General features: G+C 45.0%; 1 protein-coding gene across 1 annotated transcript in view; it reads right to left on the bottom strand.

Moving 5' to 3' along the window:
* KCNIP4 (potassium voltage-gated channel interacting protein 4) overlaps positions 1 to 27,672 on the bottom strand; it is an 894,954-nt gene that overhangs the window by 674,097 nt on the left and 193,185 nt on the right. The gene's annotated exons all lie outside the window — the stretch shown is intronic.

Here is a 27,672-nt window from a genome sequence, read left to right as displayed (position 1 = left end):
GTGAGTAAAGCGGCGATGTGGTTGCCTTTTTTGGGGGGAAATAGAGGGGAGGGGGGGTGGCTGTGTTGGCTTAATTCCGGGACACTGTATTGTCCTGGAATGAAGGTGCCCGGGACCTGGGACAGGCCTGCAAAATGCGGGACTGTCCCGGGCAATCTGGGACACATGGTCACACTAGTGGGAGGATAGTCTGTGCCAGGTTAGCCATTATTCACTATAAGATATGACACATAGGTGGCTTTTCTGTTCTCATAATCCTTCTCATTATTGCAGGATAGCCAATGGATTAAAGCTGAACTCTAGGCAGATAAATTATACAAATTTAATGCAGCTTTGTATTAATTAATGAATCATTTAAAATATTTTTAACTGCAACTAATTCCTGAGTTGGACTAGGTATCAGACTCTTGTACAGCAGCGCTCAAGCTGGGTGAAGCAGGGGTATCACCGAGAGCCAATCAGGTGTGATGTGTGAAAGAAGGTGTCATCATCCACCTAGCTTTGTCTGTGTGGCAAAGCTGTGTAAATTTCAGGACTGAATGCTTAGACAGGTAAAACTGCTCGAAAGTACATATTTTATCTGTGTAATTAGTTCAGCTTTTAGGATTATATCAATCCAGTGCAGATGAAGGACACAAACTCCTTCATAAATGTCAGATACAGTACAAAAAACAGCTCCTGGCTGTATGCATGAATGCAATAAATACCCTTTACTAGTCCTTGTATATGCAGGTTTTTTTTTCCAATATAAATGGCTGCTGCAGGGGCGGACTGACCACTCAGGCATTTCCTGAGGGCCCCATGCCACTAGGGGGCCCCATCGGGGTTGCCAGCCTCAGTAAAACCAGGGACAGTATGTAAAAATCTGTGTTTTAAAAAAAATCCCAAGATTATAGCTGCCCTGCCTCTCCAGTACCTTTTCAGTGTGTGTATGTGTATTCTATGTGTGTGTATACTGTGTGTATATTGTGTGTCTGTGTGTGTATACTGTGTATGTATATGGTCTCTTTGTGCCTGCACTAGTATTTACAGAGAGGTATAGTGTCCTGTCCAGTCAGAACCTACTTGTGTCCTCTTCACTCACAAAATGACTTGGCAAAGTGATCATTTGGCCCTTGCCTAGTTCAATCATGTGCAGGGCCAGTGCTACCACTAGACAAACTAGGCAGCCGCCTAGGGCACACTGCTGCCTAGGGTGCCCGACCACTGATGTTCCTACTCTCTACTCTCTGCAGCAAGCAACTAAGTCTCAGCATCAGCAGGCAGCTGCCGCTCCGTTCACACACAGTGTCAGAGGCGCAGCCGCGGACAGAGGACTGTGTCTGTGTCCTAACTCCTGAATGAATGGAAGCAAGCAAACAATCATTGATGGTCGCTGGGGAGGCTGCATTTGATGGGCGCTGGTGAGGCTGCATTTGATGGGCGCTGGTGAGGCTGCATTTGATGGGCGCTGGTGAGGCTGCATTTGATGGGCACTGGTGGGCTGTATTTTAAGGGAGCTGGTGGGCTGCATTTTAAGGGTGCTTCATTAAAAGGTGGGGTATACATGGGCAGGGCAAAGGAGGTGGAGTCAGTGGTGGATCCAATGGGCCTGCAAAATTAGGTTTCGCCTAGGGTGTCAAAAATCCTTGCACCAGCCCTGATCCTGTGCTCCTAAAGTGCAGGCCACCTGTTTCCTCCCGCTGTTGCCTACAACAATGGTTAGCATGATTAGGTAGATCTTATTGTCAATCATTTTTGTTCTTTGAAGGGCAAACTCAGGCAAAAGTGCCATTGTGCATGTGAAAAGGCTGATAAAAAAAGAACAAACCATGTAATACAAGCTGTCAGTCAAATCTATCCAATGGTGATGACCATTCGAATTGCAGGACTGTTCAGCGGCCACCAACTATCAGTAAAAACATTGCCTATGCCGCTGGTGTCGGATGGATGGGGATTCACTGAATATTTATCAAAATCACAGCTCTGCATTTTTACTAGGCTTTTTGTAAGAGTTATTTATCTTTTTGAGCTTTCAGCCACATCTACTTAACAAAAATACAAGATTAAATATGAGAGAAGATGAACTAATGAAAAGTTGTATTTCTGTGCCAGGAGATTGCACAGTAAGGCAGTGCCGAGCTTATCTTTGAAGAATCTTCAATCATAAATTATGTATCTGCCTCTTCTTCATCCTCTGATTTCACGGGCTTTTTAATGTTGCCAGGAGGTATTGGGAAAGTTTTCTTTTTGGCTGTCATGTCTTTGGTGCAGGCAAAAATATATATCTACTTGTCAAATATTGCTAACATAACAAAAACTATTTTTATTTTTCTATTCTAAGCTTAAAGAGCATCTGTAGTGCCAAAAAACAATACAGGCATACCCCACTTTTACGTACACAACGGGACCAGAGCATTGATGTAAAACGAAAATGTACTTAAAGTGAAGCAATGCCTTTTTTCACTTCTAGGCTGTAGTGGGGGTGCCAGGGGCTTTAGTGGGGGCATCAGGGGAACACTCACATGTAAATAAGCTCATCTGATGCAAGGGGGGCCGCTCCAATCCATCCCCCGGACATCGCGCTGTGCACAAAGGACATTGCTATTGAGAGGCTGGATGGCATTCTGTGGCTGACTGGGAAGCCTGAGGGGATGTGATGTCACCGGAGGTGGGGAGGCAGCCAGGATACAGAAAGAGCACACTGGAACTGAGCAGGCTAAGTGCTCAGAACTTCAGTTCCGTCTAATGCGGGTGCACGGCGCGGGAATATTTGTACTTGTGAGACACTTTACGTACACTCGCGGGCATGTCCGTACTCGCGAGTGTACGTAAAGTGAGTGTCCGTAAAGCGGGGTATGCCTGTATGCTACAAAGGAGGAGAAGTAGAAAAGGCAGAAATTAACTTTTTTTCTTTTTTTTAGAACATTTCGCCAGGGTGATGTCAATCTCTGCCGGATACTGATTACAGTATTAAGCTACACCTGTGCTTGCTAAGCCCAGGATTCATGTCTTATAACTTTATATTTTTCATAATTATAATTTAAAATGATTAGGTTGTGGAAGAGTTTACTGTAACTTACAAAATAGGGCTCAGTGGTGCTAGATCAAGATCCTGAGGAATTCAATATCCTGTGTACAGGCTGAACCTATTATTCAAGGGGCACCACATGGACACAGGGACAGTGACGGCTGGTGCTCAAAATTTTTTGGGGGGTGCAAACAAAAAAAAACATCAATTGCTGCCACTGTGCCCATTAAATGCCGCCAGTTTGCCCCCTCAAATGCAGCCAGTTTGCCCCCTCAAATGCAGACAGTTTGCCCCCTCAAATGCAGCCAGTTTGCCCCCTCAAATGCAGACAGTTTGCCCCCTCAAATGCAGACAGTTTGTCCCCAAATGAAGCCAGTTTGCCCCCTCAAATGCAGACAGTTTGCCCCCTCAAATGCAGACAGTTTGCCCCCTCAAATGCAGACAGTTTGCCCCCTCAAATGCAGACAGTTTGTCTCCAAATGAAGCCAGTTTGCCCCCTCAAATGCAGCCAGTTTGCCCCCTCAAATGCAGACAGTTTGCCCCCTCAAATGCAGACAGTTTGTCCCCAAATGAAGCCAGTTTGCCCCCTCAAATGCAGACAGTTTGCCCCCTCAAATGCAGACAGTTTGCCCCCTCAAATGCAAACAGTTTGCCCCCTCAAATGCAGACAGTTTGTCTCCAAATGAAGCCAGTTTGCCCCCTCAAATGCAGCCAGTTTGCCCCCTCAAATGCAGACAGTTTGCCCCCTCAAATGCAGACAGTTTGTCCCCAAATGAAGCCAGTTTGCCCCCTCAAATGCAGACAGTTTGCCCCCTCAAATGCAGACAGTTTGCCCCCTCAAATGCAGACAGTTTGCCCCCTCAAATGCAGACAGTTTGCCCCCTCAAATGCAGACAGTTTGTCCCCAAATGAAGCCAGTTTGCCCCCTCAAATGCAGACAGTTTGCCCCCTCAAATGCAGACAGTTTGTCCCCAAATGCAGACAGTTTGCCCCCTCAAATGCAGACAGTTTGCCCCCTCAAATGCAGACAGTTTGCCCCCTCAAATGCAGACAGTTTGTCCCCAAATTAAGCCAGTTTGTCCCCAAATGCTGCCAGTTTCCCCTCAAATTATTCCAGTTTGTCCCCCCCGCCCGGCACTTACCTTTCTCAGGTCAGTGCCATCCTCCTCCACTCCCTCCAAGTCCTCGATGTCTTCTCCCGTCCTCAATGTCGCTTCAGCCAATCAGATGACCGATAACCAGACCCAGTGCACCTGATTGGCTGAGAGGCGGGTCAGTGTTAGGGAAGCGATTCCCTACAACAGGGAACACACAGAAGTGCGCCCTCTGTTTAACCATTTGGAAGCCGATTAGAGCCCACAGGCTCTAATCAGGAAGCCTATTAGAGCTGATGGTTCTAATCAGGCACTTGCAAAACACACCCACCGCTTTAATTCAGATGGCCGGCGCTCAACAGGGGGCCAGACAACTGAATAGTGGGCGGCAGCGATAGATATTTTAATGCAATGCATGAATATATCTATTGTTGAGTGACCGTTGCAGAAGAGAGGGGTTGGCACACCTGCACCTACTATGGATGCACCGGCACTGCACAGGGATTAATATCGTGAGTAGGGGCGGCCCGTCAATTAAGGGCGCATGGGCGCATGGGCGCTGCCCCCATCCATCGCCGCCTCCCCTATCTATGCGTACAGCCCCTTTCCAATGCAGAGGGGCTGTCTTTTTGAAGCACCGATTAGAACCAGAGGCTCTGATAGGCTTCAATATAGGGTGGGCTCAGAGCGCAGCCCACCCAGGTGTGTTACAACAGAGAATCAATATTTGCTGTTGTAACACTGATCATCCTCCCGACCAGTCAGGAAGCTGGTTTTGACACCGGTCACCCGATTGGCTGAAAGTACAGGCGATCCTATAGGATGTCTAGGAGGAAGAGAAGATGAGGTGGAAACCATCATGGAGGAGAGGACTAGGAGTCGAGCCGCTGCACCACGCTACCTGCTACCCGCAATGGGTTAAGTGCCGGACTGACCGGCAAACAGGAGGAGCTCAGGGGGATGAGTGGTTGTTTGACGCCCCCCAAATAAAAAAAACACCAGCCGCCACTGGTCAGGAGCAATGTGGATGAATGGAGGTGCCCCGAGGTTCCTGCATGTCAGCACTCTTATGTTTTAGGCCAGGTCAAGTTAACTTTAAAATGAGTTCAATAGTAGTATTTTTAACACACAGTTCATAATAATGGGAACATATGTGGTAGTTCATTAATATTCCTCATTTTTATTGAATTGGAGAAATGTTATCCATCGGTTCCTCTAATGGTTTCAGCCTCTGATTGATTGCTCCTAAATTACCTCCCTGGTCGAGCCCAGGTATTTGAAATTTCAGCTCAGCGTGACTTAGAAAGATAAAGCAGCAATTACTTTGTGTATATTAATCTTTTACATAATAAATCCATTATTTAACATTTAAGAATGGTTTAATTAAACATTGGAACGTTACAAAGCTCTTCAGCCACATTTGGAAATGCTACATTAAATATTTATAAAAGTCGGAATAAAGACACTTAAGGAAGAAAATAGAATGTGACTGGACTTTATTATTTGCACTGGCTAGATCGGCAACTCTTATCCGTACCCTTTTGATAAAATGACATTTGGGAAAAAATTTAACTAATTAATTCTCTTGAGTCTTAGAACAATGACCTATAGCTATAAATTTCAACAACTACTTTATATAGCTCACCTTCAGTGGCTGCTGTTCCAGTTTATAGTTGCATTTTATTCAGTACATTTGTAAGTTTTACAAATTCCTCTTTCTCTATCCCTAGAGCTTAACGGATAAGTTCATTTGAAACTGGTTTTAGTGCAAGATGGACACAAGTGGCATAGCAACAGGAGAAACACATGTAGCAACTGCTATTGGTCTCAGGTCCTTAACACAGCCCCCTCTGAGTTTGGTTTAAGAATATTTGTCTCTTTGAACCACATTTAAGCAGTTAAGGTAATAGGCACTCTAACAGAACACCTGGCACCCAGGAGACTGAGGCCCCGTACACACGACCGAGTTTCTCGGCAGAATTCAGCCAGAAACTCGATCGGAGCTGAATTCTGCCGAGAAACCCGGCCGTGTGTACACTTTCGGCCGAGGAAGCCGACGAGTTCCTCGTCGAGTCAAATAGAGAACATGTTCTCTATTTCCTCGTTGTTCAATGAGGAAAGTTGGCTCGCCGAGATCCTCGGTGGCTTCACACAGAACTCGACGAGCAAAATTATGAGTTTTGCCCGTCGAGTTCCTCGGACGTGTATACGGGGCCTGAGAGCTAATACCAGCCCTTTTACCTAAAGTATCGTGCACAGGCAAGATGTTGGGATAAGAACCATAGGAATGATTATTAATTAAACAGAAATACAAATGTTTATACACTTCAAAAGTAGGGCAGTCATTACATGAATAATAAAACCAAATATTACCCAAAACATCACACAATGGTTAGATAACGAGGTAAAGTTAACACCAGACTAATCAGATCATGTAGGAACCTCCAAGAGGATTAGCAAACAGACAGAAACAATAGGTGACCTAATTAACTATGGGAATTCACACCTAGGAGGACCACAATGGGAGATGCACTAATAAACACATAAACCTTTAGTAAACAGATTATAGGAGTAGACCCCGGCATCAGGTTCTTTTCGGCTGATTATAATAACACCTGTTCTGAGTCTGGGAGGGGGTTGGAGCAGTCAATGCTGGTTTGGGCATAGAGACCCCAAATCTGTATCCGGGTCCTCTCGTTCTCAGAGTCTGTGTGTTTCGGGGAGACATGGACTTGAATCTGAAGTAAAACTACTCCAAAAGGTCCCTCAGGCACACACCTCCCAAAGAATAGAGCTCCCCTCAAATGCCAGGGCCCATAGGCAGTAGGCAAGAGACTAGCCTGCAGTCTCCTCCAAAAGCCCCAGTCCCATTTGGGTCTGTCACAGGCGCTATTCATTCATGGTGTGCTTAGACCTACAATAAGACTGTCAGACTTTTGAGTTAATTATTAGAATATGACATTTGCTGCCAAGACCAACACTAATTTAGCCACTCATTCAACAGACAGCATTTGGATGTGGTACTTGATAGTTTGCTCCACCTTTATGAAACTCCAGTGGAGATATCTGCGTGCTGGGTTTTTGGCCTCATAATCTAACTAAAGTAGTCAAGCCCCAAGTTTAAAAAAGGACTTGAATCTGAAGTAAAATGACTCCAAAGGTCCCCCAGACACAAACCTCCCAGAGAATAGAGCCCCCTCAAATGCCAGGGCCCATAGTCAGTAGGCAAGAGGCTAGCATACAGTCCCCTCCAAAAGTCCCTGTCCTGCTTGGGTCTGTCACAGGCTCCATCAATCATGGTGTGCTTAGTCCTACGATAAGACTGTCAGACCTGTGAGATAATAATTAGAATATGACATTTGCTATCAAGAACCACACTAATTTAGCTACTCATTTAACAGAAAGCAATGGGATGTAGTACTTGATAGTTTGCTCCACCTTTATGGAACTCCAGTGGAGTGGGGTCAACAACTAAGTGCAGTATTAGTGAGTACTTTTTAGAGTTATAGTATTGGTATCGGTGCCGATACTGAGCATTTGCACGACTACTTGTACTCGTGCAAATGTTTCCAATGCCTAATCCAATATTTGTGGTGTCCTGAGCATGGCGGGGGGGTTGGGCAGCCTCACAGGTACTTGTACTTGGTCTTAAAAAAGTGGTATCGGCGCAACCCTATTACTTTTTTTAGTATTAAAAAGCCAAGTATAGACTCACGTGAACAGAAAAAAGTCAGGCAGATCACAAGTTAACCATCACGGATACAGATAATGTACCTATCTGAGTAATAAAACCAAATTTTTTTTAATATTTTTTTATATAAAAGTGAAAGAGGACAAAATAAAACGAGTGCGATATTTGACATTGTTTTTGATAGACTAACGCATCTGTCAGGGCCTGGATTTAAACCTGGGACCTCGCTTGTGTCTGGCAATGACTCTTCTCGCTGAGCTACTTGAAATTCTGGACAGCACCCTCTCTGATCTATTGGACAACCCTGCCTTGTGCCTTGACTTCTGCTGAACCTTGTACTCTTTGCTCCTCCCATGAACTTTCTGATTTAAGCCATCTCTATGCAGTTCCTGTTTGCCAGATTATCGTGCTCTCTCAGCCAGTATCTTGCTCCTGTATTCCCTATTGCTGCCCATATTTTGCTACCACTTTTTATCAACCCTTGACTACACTTCTGTCTGATCCCAATCCGCAACTACTCGTTACTGACCTTTTGGCTTGTTTACACACTACGTTTTTATTTGATCCTTACCTGCTTATCCGCTACTGAACCCCAGCTTGCTTTCCTCCTGGTGCGGCGATCCTGAGGACCAGGGCTCAAGTCCTGCGGGAACGCTTGGGAACGGAGTTCCTGCACTTTTTTCACAGCAGGAATGCAGTTCCCTTTGCAGGACTAGAGCAGCCGAGCCGCCCGAGCCAATCCTTCACTAAGCAGCGATGCCCAGCTCGAGTCACTGTCAGGGGCAGGCAAACCTTAGTAATCCTTTATGTTACTGGCCGCTTCCTGTATATGGATTCATCAGTAATGTGCGGGTATTCCGTCACTTCCTCGATACCGCAAGCAATAGAAGAAGGAAAATCACCGCTCAAGGTGGGTCTGCTATAGGTTCATACACAGGTGTAGGATTCCAAGGGTGCTGGCTAGGGATGAGCCGAACATACCCGGGTTCGGTTCGCATCAGAACGTTCGAACAGACCGCGGGTTCGCGCGAACATTTAGAACCCCATTGAAGTCTATGGGACTCGAACGTTCGAATTCAAAAACGATCATTTTAAAGACCAATATTCAATTTAATGTTGGTAAACGTCTTTCAGAACCCGGGTCTTGCCCCAGGGAACATGTATCAATCGAAAAAAATATTTTAAAAACGGACGTTTTTGCGGAGCAGCGATTTTAATGATGTTTAAAGTGAAAAAAAAAAAATGAAAAATTCCTTCAAATATCACACCTGCTGTGTGTCTCTAGTAGTGGCACATGTTTAGAAATGTCCCTGCACAACATTAAATTATTATAAGAACAAAGTAATTTAATACTGGTTGCGCACGTGCTGTGTGGGAACAATATCTCGATTATTTTAGGGGTGGTGGGGGGGTGGCATTATCTTTTTGGGAAAGCAAAATTGTAGAAAAAAGGGCACCCCTCAAACATACTGTAATTGTAGCGCAACAAAGAGCCACGTGCAAAGTATTGCATCAAAAATTGTTATTAGGCGCCCTTGTTACACAGGGGCATAAAAATGTGTCCGTAGGCGCAACATAACACTGCAACCCCTCCCAATATCTGTAATTGGAGCGCAACAAGGAGCCACGTGCAAAGTATTGCATCAAAAATTGTTATTAGGCGCCCTTGTTACACAGGGGCATAAAAATGTGTCCGTAGGCGCAACATAACACTGCAACCCCTCCCAATATCTGTAATTGGAGCGCAACAAGGAGCCACGTGCAAAGTATTGCATCAAAAATTGTTATTAGACGCCCCTGTTACACAGGGGCACACAAATTAGGCCTTAGGCCACGTGCAAAGTATTGCATCAAAAATTGTTATTAGACGCCCCTGTTACACAGGGGCACAAAAATTAGGCCTTAGGCCACGTGCAAAGTATTGCATCAAAAATTGTTATTAGACGCCCCTGTTACACAGGGGCACAAAAATTAGGCCTTAGGCCACGTGCAAAGTATTGCATCAAAAATTGTTATTAGACGCCCCTGTTACACAGGGGCACAAAAATTAGGCCTTAGGCCACGTGCAAAGTATTGCATCAAAAATTGTTATTAGACGCCCCTGTTACACAGGGGCACAAAAATTAGGCCTTAGGCCACGTGCAAAGTATTGCATCAAAAATTGTTATTAGACGCCCCTGTTACACAGGGGCACAAAAATTAGGCCTTAGGCCACGTGCAAAGTATTGCATCAAAAATTGTTATTAGACGCCCCTGTTACACAGGGGCACAAAAATTAGGCCTTAGGCCACGTGCAAAGTATTGCATCAAAAATTGTTATTAGACGCCCCTGTTACACAGGGGCACAAAAATTAGGCCTTAGGCCACGTGCAAAGTATTGCATCAAAAATTGTTATTAGACGCCCCTGTTACACAGGGGCACAAAAATTAGGCCTTAGGCCACGTGCAAAGTATTGCATCAAAAATTGTTATTAGACGCCCCTGTTACACAGGGGCACAAAAATTAGGCCTTAGGCCACGTGCAAAGTATTGCATCAAAAATTGTTATTAGACGCCCCTGTTACACAGGGGCACAAAAATTAGGCCTTAGGCCACGTGCAAAGTATTGCATCAAAAATTGTTATTAGACGCCCCTGTTACACAGGGGCACAAAAATTAGGCCTTAGGCCATGTGCAAAGTATTGCATCAAAAATTGTTATTAGGCGCCCCTGTTAAACAGGGGCAGAAAAATTAGTCCTTAGGCACTGGTGGCGGAGCACAGAAAAACAAAATTTCTTACTAGCTAACAGCATGAAAAGTGAGGAGGAGAAGGATATTCCATCAGCAGCACAACAGGACAGTCACTCAGCATCAGCAGTCTCAAAGGGATCTGATATTTCAACACAAAATTCTTATTCAGTAACATCAGCATCAGGTGCTTGGTAGCCGGTGTTGATCCAAGCCTGATTCATTTTGATGAAGGTCAGTCGATCAACAGAGTCGGTGGAGAGGCGTACCCTGTGATCGGTCACAAAGCCTCCAGCAGCACTGAATGTACATTCTGAAAGAACACTGGATGCAGGGCAAGCCAGTAGCTCAATTGCGTACTGTGCAAGCTCTGGCCAGTGATCCATCCTCAAGACCCAGTAAGCCAGAGGATTTTCCGTGGGGAAGGTGTCCAAGTCGGATCTTGCCGCTAGGTATTCCCGGACCATGTAAACCAGACGCTGGCGATGGTTGCTGGAACCGGTCAGACCTTGGGGCTGCGGATTAAAAAATTGTCTGAACGCATAGGTCAGACGGCCACCTTCTCCACCGCTCCTTCTCTGACTCACCGAAGCCTCAGCAAGACGTTGTCCAGGGCCAGGTTTTGGTAATCCCCCCGGTTCTGGGAACGCATTGCACAGACCCTTCTGCAAGGCCTCCCGCAGTAGTTTCATCTTCTGCTCCCTCTGCGATGGCAACATAAGATCCGTTACCTTACTCTTGTAACGTGGATCAAGGAGAGTTGCCAGCCAGTAATGATCCCTCTCCTTGATAGCACGTACACGAGGATCCTTACGCAGGCTTTGCAGAATCAGGGAGGCCATGCAGCGTAGGTTTGCAGAGGCATTCGGGGCACAGTCCTCTGGGTCACTGAGGACGACAGGATCCTCAGCCACCTCATCCCAGCCACGTAAAAGTCCACGTGTTCCTTGGGACTGTAAATGATCCCTTGAAGACTGCTGCTGTTGATGCTGAGTGCTAGGCTCCACCTCCATGCTGCTGATACAATCCTCCTCCTCCTCCTCTTCCTCATCCTCCTCCTCCTCTTCCTGTGTTCCAGGTGGGCAAGCAGGAACAGTGTCTGGATAAAGGGGGCCTTGAGAGGTAAGGAAGTCCTCCTCTTCCTCCCTCTGTTCTGCCTCAAGGGCCCTGTCCATTATTCCACGTAGGGTGTGCTCCAACATGTGAATAAGCGGGACAGTCTCACTGATGCATGCACTGTCACTGCTCACCATCCTCGTGGCCTCCTCAAATGGTGACAGGACAGTGCATGCATCCCTGATCAAGGCCCACTGGCGTGGTGAAAAAAACCCAAGCTCCCCTGAGCCAGTTCTGCTGCCATATTGGCACAGGTACTCATTGATGGCCCTCTGCTGCGTGTGCAGCCGCTGCAGCATGGCCAACGTAGAGTTCCATCTGGTGGGCATGTCACAGATTAGGCGGTTCTTGGGCAGGTTGTATTCCCTCTGGAGGTCTGTCAGCCGAGCAGTGGCATTATATGACCTCCGGAAATGCACACAGACTTTCCTGGCCTGCCTCAGGACATCCTGTAAGCCAGGGTACCTGCCCAAGAACCGCTGCACCACCAAATTGAGAACATGCGCAAAACAGGGCACATGGGTGAGTTTTCCACGTCGCAGGGCAGAGAGGAGGTTGGTGCCATTATCGCTGACCACCATTCCAGGCTTCAGCTGGCGTGGCGTCAACCACCTCTGAGCCTGCCCCTGCAGAGCTGAAAGAACCTCTTCCCCAGTGTGGCTCCTGTCTCCCAAGCACACCAGCTCTAGGACCGCATGGCATCTCTTGGCCTGCATTCCTGCGTAGCCCGTCGTACGCCTACGGAGCACGGCTGGTTCTGAGCCAACATCACCACAGGAAGAGGCCACAGAGGAAGAAGAAGAGGAGGGGGTGGAGGAGAGAGGTGTGTCACAAGCAGTTGTAGTGTTTTGGAGGCGTGGTGGTGGAACAACCTCCAAAACTACTGTGCCTTGACCTGCGCCCTTCCCAGCTGCCAGCAGAGTCACCCAATGGGCCGTAAAAGACAGGTAACGTCCCTGTCCATGCCTGCTGGACCATGAGTCAGCGGTAAGATGCACCTTACCACTGACCGCCCTGTCCAGCGAGGTATGGACATTGCCTTCCACATGCCGGTAGAGAGCCGGAATCGCCTTCCGTGAAAAAAAGTGGCGTTTGGGTACTTGCCACTGAGGTACTGCACATTCCACAAACTCACGGAAGGGGGCAGAATCTACCAACTGAAAAGGTAGCAGTTGAAGTGCTAGCAATTTTGCTAAGCTAGCATTCAACCGCTGGGCATGTGGATGGCTGGGAGCGTACTTCTTTCGGCGCTGCAGCAGCTGGGGCAGGGAAATTTGTCTGGTAATATCAGTAGATTGGCCGGATGTACTACCACTACTACGTTGTGACATACCTATTTCTACACCTTCGGTGCAGGCTGCAGAGAGGACTAGGGGTCTAGTGGGGTTTGAGGTCACAGAAGGGCAAGGGGAGGACCGCTTTGGTCTTTGGTGTGGGTCTTTCTGGTATGCCTGCCAACGAGCTGCATGGCAGGTCGACATATGTCTGGACAAGCATGTGGTGCCCAAGCGGGTGATGTTTTGGCCACGCGAGATACGCTTGAGACATATGTTGCAAACAGCAAAGGTAGCATCTGATGGACAGGTTTCAAAAAAGGCCCACACCAAAGAACTTTTGCTGTACCGTTGAGACACAGCAGCGCCACGTAATGCAGTTGGTGTACTGCCCTTAAGCTGACCCCTGGAGGGCTTCCTGCCTCTTTGAAGATGTGCCTGTGCCTCGTCCTCTTCCTCCTCCTCCTCTCTCCTACCAGGCACCCAGGTAGAGTCAATGACCTCATCATCCCCTCCCTCCTCATCATCACTGGCGACAACCTGGCAGTATGCTCCAGCTGGGGGAACATCACTCCCAGATTGTTGTCCCTCTCGGCCACCCCCTCTCCCTGGGCTCACATCAATGCCTTCCTCTATCAGTGTTCCGTCATCGGAGTCTTCAAAACGCTGTGCATCTTCAGCTAGCATGTACCCAACACTGTGTTGAAACAGTTCGGGGGACTCCTCAGGAGGACACGGTGGGACTAGGGAAGGATTGTGTGATCCCATTGTGCAGAGGGTAGAGGACGCCTTGGCAGCTGCTTTGCCAGACAAACTATAATCAGTCTGTGTGAGAGAGGATGAGGAGGATGAGGACGGCTTGGTCATCCACTCAACTAATTTCTCAGCATGTTGAGGCTCAACACGGCCAGCTCCCGAAAAGAAGGACGAGCGGCCACGGCCACGTGCTGAAGAGGATGCACCACATCCATCACCAGCGTTACCTCTAGATGCAGAGCCTGCTTGCCCTCGTGACTCTCTGCCTCTCTTTGTCCTTCCAGCCATAGTTATGCGTTCAGGTGTTATGTAACAAAATAGTCGCTGTCACACCGACTGCGTTCAGATGGTATTAAACAGCAACCACACAGTAAGAGCGACTTGGCTCAAGTGTAAAGTAACAAAATAGTCGCTGTCACACCAACTGCGTTCAGATGGTATTAAACAGCAACCACACAGTAAGAGCGACTTGGCTCAAGTGTAAAGTAACAAAATAGTCGCTGTCACACCGACTGCGTTCAGATGGTATTAAACAGCAATCACACAGTAAGAGCGACTTGGTTCAAGTGTAAAGTAACAAAATAGTCGCTGTCACACCAACTGCTTTCAGATGGTATTAAACAGCAACCACACAGTAAGAGCGACTTGGCTCAAGTGTAAAGTAACAAAATAGCCGCAGTGACACCAACTGCCTTTAGTTGCTATTAAACAGCACGCACGCAGTAATAGCGACTGCGGTCAAATGCGATTTAACAGCACGCACGCAGTGACACCAACTGCCTTTAGTTGCTATTAAACAGCACGCACGCAGTAATAGCGACTGCGGTCAAATGCGATTTAACAGCACGCAGTGACACCAACTGCCTTTAGTTGCTATTAAACAGCACGCACGCAGTAATAGCGACTGCGGTCAAATGCGATTTAACAGCACGCACGCAGTGACACCAACTGCCTTTAGTTGCTATTAAACAGCACGCACGCAGTAATAGCGACTGCGGTCAAATGCGATTTAACACCACGCACGCAGTGACACCAACTGCCTTTAGTTGCTATTAAACAGCACGCACGCAGTAATAGCGACTGCGGTCAAATGCGATTTAACAGCACGCACGCAGTGACACCAACTGCCTTTAGTTGCTATTAAACAGCACGCACGCAGTAATAGCGACTGCGGTCAAATGCGATTTAACAGCACGCACGCAGTGACACCAACTGTCTTTAGTTGCTATTAAACAGCACGCACGCAGTAATAGCGACTGCGGTCAAATGCGATTTAACAGCACGCACGCAGTGACACCAACTGCCTTTAGTTGCTATTAAACAGCACGCACGCAGTAATAGCGACTGCGGTCAAATGCGATTTAACAGCACGCACGCAGTGACACCAACTGCCTTTAGTTGCTATTAAACAGCACGCACGCAGTAATAGCGACTGCGGTCAAATGCGATTTAACAGCACGCACGCAGTGACACCAACTGCCTTTAGTTGCTATTAAACAGCACGCACGCAGTAATAGCGACTGCGGTCAAATGCGATTTAACAGCACGCACGCAGTGACACCAACTGCCTTTAGTTGCTATTAAACAGCACGCACGCAGTAATAGCGACTGCGGTCAAATGCGATTTAACACCACGCACGCAGTGACACCAACTGCCTTTAGTTGCTATTAAACAGCACGCACGCAGTAATAGCGACTGCGGTCAAATGCGATTTAACAGCACGCACGCAGTGACACCAACTGCCTTTAGTTGCTATTAAACAGCACGCACGCAGTAATAGCGACTGCGGTCAAATGCGATTTAACAGCACGCACGCAGTGACACCAACTGCCTTTAGTTGCTATTAAACAGCACGCACGCAGTAATAGCGACTGCGGTCAAATGCGATTTAACACCACGCACGCAGTGACACCAACTGCCTTTAGTTGCTATTAAACAGCACGCACGCAGTAATAGCGACTGCGTTTCTGTGCAATTCAATAGCCCAGTTGCATTAACAGCGACTGCGCTTCTGTGCAAATAAATTGCACACGTGCAGTAACAGGTAATGCGTCTGTGTGTGCAATTAACTAGCACACGTTAAATAACACAGAATAATTATATTTAAAGTAAATCCCTAATGCAGGCAATACAACACGTTAGAGCGCTGCATGTAGAACAATCTCCTGCCTGATAGATAAACTAGCTGAGCTGTACAGTTTATAAATATATTGACAACGCCTAAGGATGTGAATATATTCTCTACAAACTGTACTTTTAACTATACTGACTACACTTCCTACTCTATCTATCTTTCTATCTATCTGGTTAAGACACTGTGTCTCTATCTCTCTATCTCTCTCTGTCTGACTGACTGATCTTCTCTAGAACCGCCAACACACTACACTAGGCAGCCGTGCAGGCTGCCTTTTATAGTGGGGGGCGTGTACTAATCCCCCTGAGCCATAATTGGCCAAAGCCACCCTGGCTTTGGCCAATTATGGCTCTTCGTTTTTTGAGCGCTGTGATTGGCCAAGCATGCGGGACATACAGCATGCTTAGCCAATCATCAGCGCTCAACGCCCCAGTGAATTATGGGACGTTTTGCGTCACTCGAATTTGGCGCGAACGACCCGTTTTGTTCGAGTTTCGACGAACGATCGAACGACCGATGTTCGAGTCGAACATACGTTCGAATCGAACGCGGAGCTCATCCCTAGTGCTGGCAGTGCACTAGGCAAGCATGGGCGTAAAATGAAGGATGGATGGCCGCACTCCAAACCAAACAGGTTGTCTTTATTTAAACGAACAGCAAAACATACCAGATCACAGCAACAGAAACAGGAGGATAACCGACGTTTCGCACTGACTTAGTGCTTATTCATGGCTAACATGCATTAAGACTGTTTAGTATATATAGAGATCAAAAGCTGACATGTGACCTGATTGAATGATTGGCTGGAGGTGGCCCGCAATCACTGGACACACCAGAAGCCAATATTAGGTCACAGACTGCTGGTGCATACCAAAAGGGAAAAAAGGAAAACATTTTTTTAAAAGAGAAAAACAAAATATAAATAAACCAAAATCCAAGGTGCCAAAGTACAAACATAATCCACATAAATATATATCTGGACTAGGTATGTTTAAGTGAATAAACAAACATAGTGCAATTAAATACCATCAAACACTTATACAAAACAATATATATCAATATAGGTATAACAAAGAATTAGATTCATTGTGAGTGTGAAATAAGAGTAAATATAAATGTATGGATGGTGAGGTGCCGTCTCTAAAGTTGCCACATTGGCGACAAGCGCCAGGAGGTGTGTGTATATATCGGGAGTCAGTCTGCATGAGTGTATGAGCTCAAGAATCAATGGCTGCAATGGTAAATCCATATAGCAGACTCTCGTCCCGATAATAGGTCAAAATTAAAGGAGGTGTATTGTAGATCATCCTATTATCTATCAAAAACCAGAGAGAAGAAAACCGAATAATATGTAAGAATGTGGAAATGCGGAGTACTACACTCTGTAAGACGTAGTAAAGATGCAGTGCACATTTATTATTTATATAAGTAAAAAAGATCTTTTAGAAGGTGAAATGCTCAATGAAGAAGTGTAAAGCGGTCGAAGACCGTGGTGTGAAGTTCTAAAGAAACACAAGTGGAGGACATGTGAAAGGAAACAATTGTGACATATGCCAAAGTGTAAAAATGGATATCCGGGAACTAAATAGTTCCCTAAAAAATATATATATATGTGACCTACAGATGTCTCATAGTACAAAACCCTATGGGGATGAGATTCCATATTGCAAAAAAAAAATGTTTTAATGCATGGAGACATTGAATACTGAGGTTGTCTGTGTCTGCATATTAGTTAATGCACAAGTCCTGTCGTATGTAATTGATAAAAAAAAGGGGGGAGGGGGCAAGGGGGAAGGGGAGGGGGGGGGGAGAAGGAGACAAATGTCATGGAAACACAAACCCGGGCTAGACACTGAAAAAATCATAATCTGCCGCAATAGGCATCATGACTTGAGGACATTGCCCATATGGGTATGCAAATGTTGAAAATGCATTATTACCGTGGACTAAATCTGGAAGCAATGTCGCATAGCATGAATACAGGCTTAAGATACAAAATATATGTGAATATATAGTTATAGAACCAGGTACTCTGGCTATAATGTAAAGAGTGGCTAGAGATACATGGGTGATAACCAATATATCTCGCCGACCTAATATTCATGTAGGTAAAGGAAAAAAGAAAAGAGAAAAATATATATGCCTGTAGAATGAAAAGTATAGCCGGGTTTGTGAACCTGGGTAAACCATGACATGAGCTCCCGCGAGATATGTCTTGGGTAAAATTGATTGAATATGTGCATGCGTATGTGTGCAGATGTATCAAGTAATAAAATTTAGCTGCACATGCATATATACAAAAAGATCTATATAAAAAAAAAAAAAAAAAAAAAATGCATGGAACAGGGTCCGCAGAGCGCGCGTAGTCGTTTAAGACTATTATCGCATTGGCAATGGATGTGTGTTAATTGGTTAAGGGGTGTATATATATATGAGACGGACATCTCTAATGCTGTATATAACACATCAATTGCTACCGTTTCCGTTGACAACTAGTTAGTCTTATCAGTTCTTAAATTGCAAGTGTATGCACAAAGATAAAAAAGAGATAATAGCCAACCAAACGTGAACATATGAAAGCGCGCTGGATGTGGACACTGTAAAGCAGGGCCCCTTAAAAAATAATAATACTCTGTAAAAATGGCCAATTTATGTAATAACATAAGGCACTATATATTAATGTCAGGGGTGTATTGAAAACGAACGTGATAAAAACAGAGAAATTGGTTAAAATAAAAAGGAGTAAACAGACGAAATTGGGGATGTTTAGAAAAATACTTGGTATGAGTGCACTATGTGGCTTGTGAGTATGTATGGTCAGAGAAAAGCATCGAATAGCTCGAAGATGGTTTTTGGAGCACTTAATGTAGGCATTGTGGACGAAAATTATTCATAATGCATGGTCACTGTCAAAACGATATGGGGTGTAATGAGTATAGTACCCTAATCATAATAATAGGAAACGTCCCATTGAAAATTTAACCCCTCAGGCATTCTAGTGCCTAAAAGAAAAATCCAAAAAACTTCTCGTCGGCAAAGCAAGCGGAATTTATCTCCCCCCCTCACTGGGCGGGTGGTTTTCTCCATGCCTTGTATATGCAGGCTAGAGACATCTTTATGATGAACCAGGTTCCAGTGTTTTGCTACATTTGTATTATTATCTTGGCTGATATCATAAAGATGGTCTCTAAGCCTGTCTTTCAACCGTCTGATCGTGCGGCCCACATATTGAACATGACATAATTCACAGCTAATGACATAAACTACATGTGCAGTGTTGCAGTTAATGAACTGCTTAATATCATGGTTCTTGTTCATTGAGTGGGAATGCACTGATGGTCCGGTTGTAATGTGTTTGCAATACCTACAACCCCCCACTCCACATCTAAAAGTGCCTTTAAATGTAAGCCAATTGTCTCCACTCGGCCTGCTGAGAAACAAACTTGGGGACAAAATGCTGCCTAGGGACGGGGCCCTCCTACTGACCGTCTTAACCCCTTGTGTCAGAATCGACTGATAAGTGGTGTCATTAAACAAGACCGGAAGGTATTTGTTAATGATATTTTTAATGCCATTAAATTCTGGACTGTAAGGTGTGGAAAAGATGGGGATGGCATCATTGAAGGATGATGCTTTGTTGTGCCATTTGTTATCAAACAAAGATGATCTAGGAATGGAGTTGACTCTAGAAAGTGCCCTATTGATGGTCTTGGCAGGGTATCCTCTATCTTTAAATCTGGACACCATATCAGAAGATTCCCGAGTAAAATCATCCGTATTGCTACACAGGCGTTTCAGTCTAAGGAATTGCCCAAAAGGGATTCCTCTGATGGTGTGCTGGGGGTGGGAAGAGTCCGCACGTAGAAGAGTATTACCCGCCGTGTCTTTTCTAAACAAGCTGGTAGAGATGAAGCCATCGGTACCGGTGAGCCTGACGTCCAGAAAATCAATTGTGGTGGGCTGCAAATTACCAGTAAAGCGCAAATTAAGGCTGTTGTCATTAAGAAACATTAACCACATGTCCAGGCTGACAGACTCACCGGAACAGATGAACAGCAAGTCGTCAATGTAACGACAGTAAAACACGGTGTCTCGCCGACGGGGACTATCGCATCCAAAGATGCGGGACCTCTCCCACCATCCCATATAGAGATTGGCCAGGGAGGGGGAGAACTTGGCTCCCATGGAGGCCCCGCATCTTTGGAGGTAATAGTCCCCATCGAACATGAAAAAGTTGTGCGTGAGTAAATATTCTAGTGACAGAATAATAAATTCCTCTAATGCCAATGAGAACTTACATGACTCCCTCAAGAAATAGCCTACAGCTTGGAGACCTAAGTGATGCGGAATGCAGGAGTACAAACTCGCCACATCGCAACTGATCCACTTGTAGTGTTCTTCCCACGGAAAACTATTGAATTTCTGGAGGAGTTGTTGAGTGTCACGTAGGAAGCCGGGAAGCTCAGCTACCAAGGGTTGCAGTTGACCGTCAACCCATTCGCCCAGTCTCTCATTTAGTGACCCAATTCCTGCCACAATAGGTCTCCCTATTAAAGGGTTTAACCCCTTGTGTGTCTTTGGTAAATGATGAAAGACTGGGGTAACCGGGTGACTGGGAATGAAAAGGTGTTTGTCGGATTCCGTGATTAAACCGGCCTGTACCCCTCTATCCAAGACAGTAGTTAAAGCTTTGGTAAAAGGCACCGTGGGGTTCGTTTTAAGAAGCTGATATGTTGTGGTGTCTGACAGCTGACGGACTGCCTCCTCTCTGTACATAGATGAGTCTAAAACGACTACAGAGCCCCCTTATCGGCATTGCGAATAACAATGTTAGCATCAGTTTTCTAAGAGTTCAGGGCTTGTGTTTCCTCTGAGGACAGGTTGTTGGGGAGCTGGTCTCTGCGACAGTCGCGGGCCAGGCGTGTGAGGTCCCTCTCTACCAATGATTGGAAAGAGTCGAGATCCTTGCCCCTAGACCCCAGGGGGTAAAAACTAGATCTCATCTTAAAGGAAATAGTACTAGGGCCATCTGCTGGATCAATGGGGCCAGGATGCGACTCAATGAACAAATCTGTGAGGTCTTTTAAAGCACAGACCTCTTTGAAGAGAAGAGGAGACGAAATTAACTCACCTGACCCTTGACTGTCAGCAGAGACAAGCTCAGAACCTGATGGTGAAGACTGAAAAAAATGTTTTTTGAGGGTAAGACCCCGTGAAAATTTATTGACATCCAAAATAGTCTGAAAAAGATCGAAATGTCTGGAGGGGCAAAAGTTCAATCCCTTAGATAAAAGTTCAGTTTCAGTGGTGTTCAGAACTCTTTGTGAAACGTTGATCACGTTGGATGTCATTTCTGAATGGCTCCCCGTAGAGCATATGGGGTATTTCTTGTCCCTGTGCCTCTTCCCTCCCCGTCTGGTTTTCTTGTGGCTATATTTTTCTTTCTCGCTTCTTTGTTGGAGACACGAGGGTGTCCCCCCGACCGTGTCCCCTCACTGTTGGATGGCTTGGTAGGTATATTCCCCTGATCGGGTGAAGACTCCGAGCCCGAAGTCGCCTGGGTGTCATATGCAGCCTCGCTGTCAAAGTCCGAGAAGCTGACCTTCTTTGCTCTGTTCTTGCGGCCACGTTTGTGTTGGTACGGTAGTTGTTTCCAGACATAAACATTGTGGCTCTCGTAATCGATACTCACAAGCCACATAGTGCACTCATACCAAGTATTTTTCTAAACATCCCCAATTTCGTCTGTTTACTCCTTTTTATTTTAACCAATTTCTCTGTTTTTATCACGTTCGTTTTCAATACGCCCCTGACATTAATATATAGTGCCTTATGTTATTACATAAATTGGCCATTTTTACAGAGTATTATTATTTTTTAAGGGGCCCTGCTTTACAGTGTCCACATCCAGCGCGCTTTCATATGTTCACGTTTGGTTGGCTATTATCTCTTTTTTATCTTTGTGCATACACTTGCAATTTAAGAATTGATAAGACTAACTAGTTGTCAACGGAAACGGTAGCAATTGATGTGTTATATACAGCATTAGAGATGTCCGTCTCATATATATATACACCCCTTAACCAATTAACACACATCCATTGCCAATGCGATAATAGTCTTAAACGACTACGCGCGCTCTGCGGACCCTGTTCCATGCATTTTTTTTTTTTTTTTTTTTATATAGATCTTTTTGTATATATGCATGTGCAGCTAAATTTTATTACTTGATACATCTGCACACATACGCATGCACATATTCAATCAATTTTACCCAAGACATATCTCGCGGGAGCTCATGTCATGGTTTACCCAGGTTCACAAACCCGGCTATACTTTTCATTCTACAGGCATATATATTTTTCTCTTTTCTTTTTTCCTTTACCTACATGAATATTAGGTCGGCGAGATATATTGGTTATCACCCATGTATCTCTAGCCACTCTTTACATTATAGCCAGAGTACCTGGTTCTATAACTATATATTCACATATATTTTGTATCTTAAGCCTGTATTCATGCTATGCGACATTGCTTCCAGATTTAGTCCACGGTAATAATGCATTTTCAACATTTGCATACCCATATGGGCAATGTCCTCAAGTCATGATGCCTATTGCGGCAGATTATGATTTTTTCAGTGTCTAGCCCGGGTTTGTGTTTCCATGACATTTGTCTCCTTCTCCCCCCCCCCTCCCCTTCCCCCTTGCCCCCTCCCCCCTTTTTTTATCAATTACATACGACAGGACTTGTGCATTAACTAATATGCAGACACAGACAACCTCAGTATTCAATGTCTCCATGCATTAAAACATTTTTTTTTTGCAATATGGAATCTCATCCCCATAGGGTTTTGTACTATGAGACATCTGTAGGTCACATATATATATATTTTTTAGGGAACTATTTAGTTCCCGGATATCCATTTTTACACTTTGGCATATGTCACAATTGTTTCCTTTCACATGTCCTCCACTTGTGTTTCTTTAGAACTTCACACCACGGTCTTCGACCGCTTTACACTTCTTCATTGAGCATTTCACCTTCTAAAAGATCTTTTTTACTTATATAAATAATAAATGTGCACTGCATCTTTACTACGTCTTACAGAGTGTAGTACTCCGCATTTCCACATTCTTACATATTATTCGGTTTTCTTCTCTCTGGTTTTTGATAGATAATAGGATGATCTACAATACACCTCCTTTAATTTTGACCTATTATCGGGACGAGAGTCTGCTATATGGATTTACCATTGCAGCCATTGATTCTTGAGCTCATACACTCATGCAGACTGACTCCCGATATATACACACACCTCCTGGCGCTTGTCGCCAATGTGGCAACTTTAGAGACGGCACCTCACCATCCATACATTTATATTTACTCTTATTTCACACTCACAATGAATCTAATTCTTTGTTATACCTATATTGATATATATTGTTTTGTATAAGTGTTTGATGGTATTTAATTGCACTATGTTTGTTTATTCACTTAAACATACCTAGTCCAGATATATATTTATGTGGATTATGTTTGTACTTTGGCACCTTGGATTTTGGTTTATTTATATTTTGTTTTTCTCTTTTAAAAAAATGTTTTCCTTTTTTCCCTTTTGGTATGCACCAGCAGTCTGTGACCTAATATTGGCTTCTGGTGTGTCCAGTGATTGCGGGCCACCTCCAGCCAATCATTCAATCAGGTCACATGTCAGCTTTTGATCTCTATATATACTAAACAGTCTTAATGCATGTTAGCCATGAATAAGCACTAAGTCAGTGCGAAACGTCGGTTATCCTCCTGTTTCTGTTGCTGTGATCTGGTATGTTTTGCTGTTCGTTTAAATAAAGACAACCTGTTTGGTTTGGAGTGCGGCCATCCATCCTTCATTTTACGCCCATCCTCGATACCGCAATGTCTCCTGGGAGCTTTTGTCATTGTTCCCAGGAGACATTGCGGAGGTCTGCCGCAAGTTATCGCAGGATTTAGAAAGAACTTGCTTGCTCCTGGGAACAATGACAAAAGCTCCCAGGAGACATTGCGGCATCGAGGAAGTGACGGAATACCTGCACACTACCTGATGAATCCATATACAGGAAGCGGGCAGTAACAAAGGATTAATAAGGTACAGTGGATCGAAAAAAAACTAAAAACATGCGGTTTAGTAATTATGCATATGAGCATATCATTTTTTTTTTTTTTGTGCGGGAGTGGATCTTGGGTGGGAGTTTCCCCACTTTTTTCCCCAGGACTTGACCCTTGCTGAGGACCATGACCTGGTACTAACACGCAGCAAAATCCATCTCCACCATCAGGAGCTCTGGTGAACACTGGTTAGTACTTGAGACGCTGCATCTCAGGTGAGCCTGCATAATCTGCCTGGGTGATTGCCTGTGTACCTATCCTGCTGGTTGGTGGTAGTCCCACAACTGCTATGGTAACTGGTCTTGGAGCCTGACCCCTGATCGTGACAGCATCAATGTCTGGTTCAATGGATTTTGTAGCAATTCTCAATGAATTCTCAACATACTCGCCAGATATTTGGGTTCTAATTTTTTTTGGGGGGGAATAACACTTATAAAAGTCCAGTAAAGAGATATTTGGGGTTATTTACGAAAGGCAAATCCACTTTGCACTACAAGTGCATACTACAAGTGCAAAGTGCACTTGAAATTGCACTGAAAATGCACTTGGAAGTGCAGTCGCTGTAAATCTGAGGGGTAGATCTGAAATGAGAGGAAGCTCTGCTGATTTTTTCATCCAATCACGTGCAAGCTAAAATGTTGTTTTTTATTTTCCTTGCATGTCCCCCTCGGATCTACAGCGTCTGAACTTCCAAGTGCACTTTCAGTTCAATTTCAAGTGCACTTTGCACTTGTAGTGTAAAGTGGATTTGCATTTCGTAAATAACCCCCATGGTCAAATTTTTCTATGACCGCATTAGTTCATAGTGGTCTTGGGCCGCAGGTTTGACAGCCCTGCCTTAATGCATAGAATGTATTAAGGTAAAAAAAAAAAAAAACTTGCACCTTTAGGCTGTATTCACACTATAACGCGGTGTATTTTGCCGCGACAAATTGCGGCGTATTGTACGAGTCGTTTTAACCTTTTTTTACAAAACATTTAACATTGATGTCTATGCCGAAAGCCGAAATCCGCCTGAAAAGGGTCCGGGACTTGTTTTGCGTTTCGGCGTTCGGCATGGAGATGTGAACCATCTCCATAGACATCAATGTTAAATCACCCCTCCAGCGGCACGAGCGTCGGGCGTAAATACGCCAAGGTGTGAATGCAGCCTAAGAACTACTTTAATTTAGCAAACCAAATCCAAGGCTTCCAAATCATGTAAAATAATTTAGCAACAGGTGCCTTTCCTTGCCCATTTTACTCTATGCTCTGCTGTATCTAAGAATAGCACAACATTAGATAAAATGTAACATAGCTCTGTGCAGCACATACATTTTTATCATAATCCAGCCAGGTGTTTCAGTAAACGTAAGACACATTGATTGATGTTTCTTTCCCTCAGCTTCAAGGGGTTTCTTTCCGAGAGACAGGGAGAAGCAAGCTAATTTGCAGGCAAGATTTTTACGTGTCAATGCGCTCTAACCATATTATAAAGAACAGTTGGATCTTTGCAGAGACTTTTAATACTGGGCACTCAATGCTGACATGACAAGGAAAAATACAACAATGCAATTGAAGAAATATGAAAATAAAACAGCTCTTTAAACTCAGTGGGGATTATTTACAGAGCTGTCAGTGATATATTAAAGGGTGCTACAAAATATTACAAGTGTCAGTAGAAGAAAGGTTTAGCATAATTTATATCTCCGGCTAGACCCAAAGCAGATTGAGGCTAGAGGTGAAAGCAGATATGGTACTTATCCATTCAATTGTAACGGCCCTTCCTGAGCTCCCGAAAGCTGCGGCATACAAGCAAACAGAAAATACATGCAGTAGAGCTTATTAAAGGGGTGTTCCAGGCATTTTTTTATGTTTATTAAAAGTCAGCAGCTACAAAAAGTGTAGCTGCTGGCAGGGATGGACTGGCCATTGGGACTACAGGGAGTTTCCCGGGGGACCGACAGAGGAGCATGGGGGGAGGGGACAGACAGCTGACTCAACAGCTATGGCCTGGGAGTTTCTCACTTCTGCCTAATCTTGTCCCATAAGGGGGGCACCGAACTGATTCTTTGCCCCGGGTACTGCCTATAAGAGTACCAGTACCAGCCATTCTACTCTAATAAAGTAGAATGGCTAGTGGCTAGTGAAGGGGGAGAGGGGGCTTGGGTGGCCAGGGGGGGGGGTGCGGGTGTTGTCCGGCCGCCATGGGAGAGACCTGTCAAAGTGGGCCAGTCTGGATGAAGTCCAGGGCCAAATTTTTGTCCCAGTCCAGCCCTGGCTGCTGGCTTTTAATAAACATACACTTACCTGTTCCCTGGTCCAGCGACGTGCCGCTGGGAGCTTCGTTCGGGTCCCCCCCTTCACCGCCGGCGCCTCCACTGCAACTGTGGGCACCCGGCCGTGACACAAAAATACGAAGGAAACTTGGACAGCCGCACTCCAAAAATGTTCTTTTAATTAAAATCGATTACAAAGTAAACATGCCACAGCAAAAAATTTGGAACAAAAGCTAACGTTTCGCACTGTAACTTCAGTGCTTAGTCATACTAGCTATGACTAAGCACTGAAGTTACAGTGTGAAACGTTAGCTTTGCCGTCACCCATGGTTTGGTTCCAGTGAGGAGGTTCTTTGAAGACTACTGAGCGGTTATTTTCTTTCTCTACCCGGCCATGACAGCTTTCGGCTTCATGGCCGGGCACCCACTGCGCATGCATCTCCTATGCCGAACGCCGAAGCCGCCTGAAAAAAAGGGTCCGGGACTTGTTTTGAGCTTCAGGCGTACGGCGTTTCGGCGTTCGGCGTGGAGATGTGAACCATCTCCATAGAGGACAATTTAAAATCACCCCTCCAGCATATATACGCCTAGGTGTGAATGGAGCCTTATATTCCATTGGTGGAGCACAATTTGGAATGTTTTATTTTTCCATGTTTTTATGCTAGCATCTCACCTTAAACATCTCACAGTAAAATCAGTAAAACTGCGGCTCAAAAGCTCAATGAAACAGAAAATAAAGTGTAGTGGAAGAATATAATCTCTCTTTCTTGTTGCTTACATTTTTTTTTTATTAATACAGTCTTGAGTCGTTTAGAGTATTTTAGAGTTATATTTATTAAAACTAGATGGGCAATTTAACTGGCAATCACTCCAAATTCTTCAGTCAACATTCACGGTATTTACAGAGCAAGATTAGTGGACATTTGCCCAGCATTTGCTTAGTGAGAATTTCATCCCCTGACATCTGTCAGCATCTGTTCTTCAATAGAAGATGTTTGCTATAATATTCACCCTGTTTAAACCTGAACTCCAGGCAAACAGCTAAACAGGGGCGGACTGACCATTGAGTCACTCGGGCACTGCCCGAGGGCCCCATGCCACTAGGGGGCCCCATCCGGGTTGCCAGGCTCAGTAAAACCAGGGACAGTATGTAAAAATCTGTGTTTTTTTTAGATCTGTCCCTGATATGTCCGAAAATGACATGCTTTTAATGTGAATATCCCAAGATTTTAGCTGCCCGCCTCTGCACTACCTCCTGGCGTGGTGGCCATCTGTAAGCCAGAGGGGCCCCATAATTTTCTATTGCCCGGGGGCCCCATGAGTTGTCAGTCCGCCCCTGCAGCTAAATACACACCTGAAACACATATTTGGGTTTGTTTGACCTGTCAATGAATTAGAATTTCTGTCCATCCACTCATAAGATCCACAAAGCTCTGCGACACAGCAATGTTATACGAATAGC

This window comes from Rana temporaria, chromosome 1 (assembly GCF_905171775.1).
Source record: "Rana temporaria chromosome 1, aRanTem1.1, whole genome shotgun sequence".
NCBI classification, from domain to species: Eukaryota; Metazoa; Chordata; class Amphibia; order Anura; family Ranidae; genus Rana; species Rana temporaria.
This window is presented reverse-complemented; position numbering and strand designations above follow the sequence as displayed.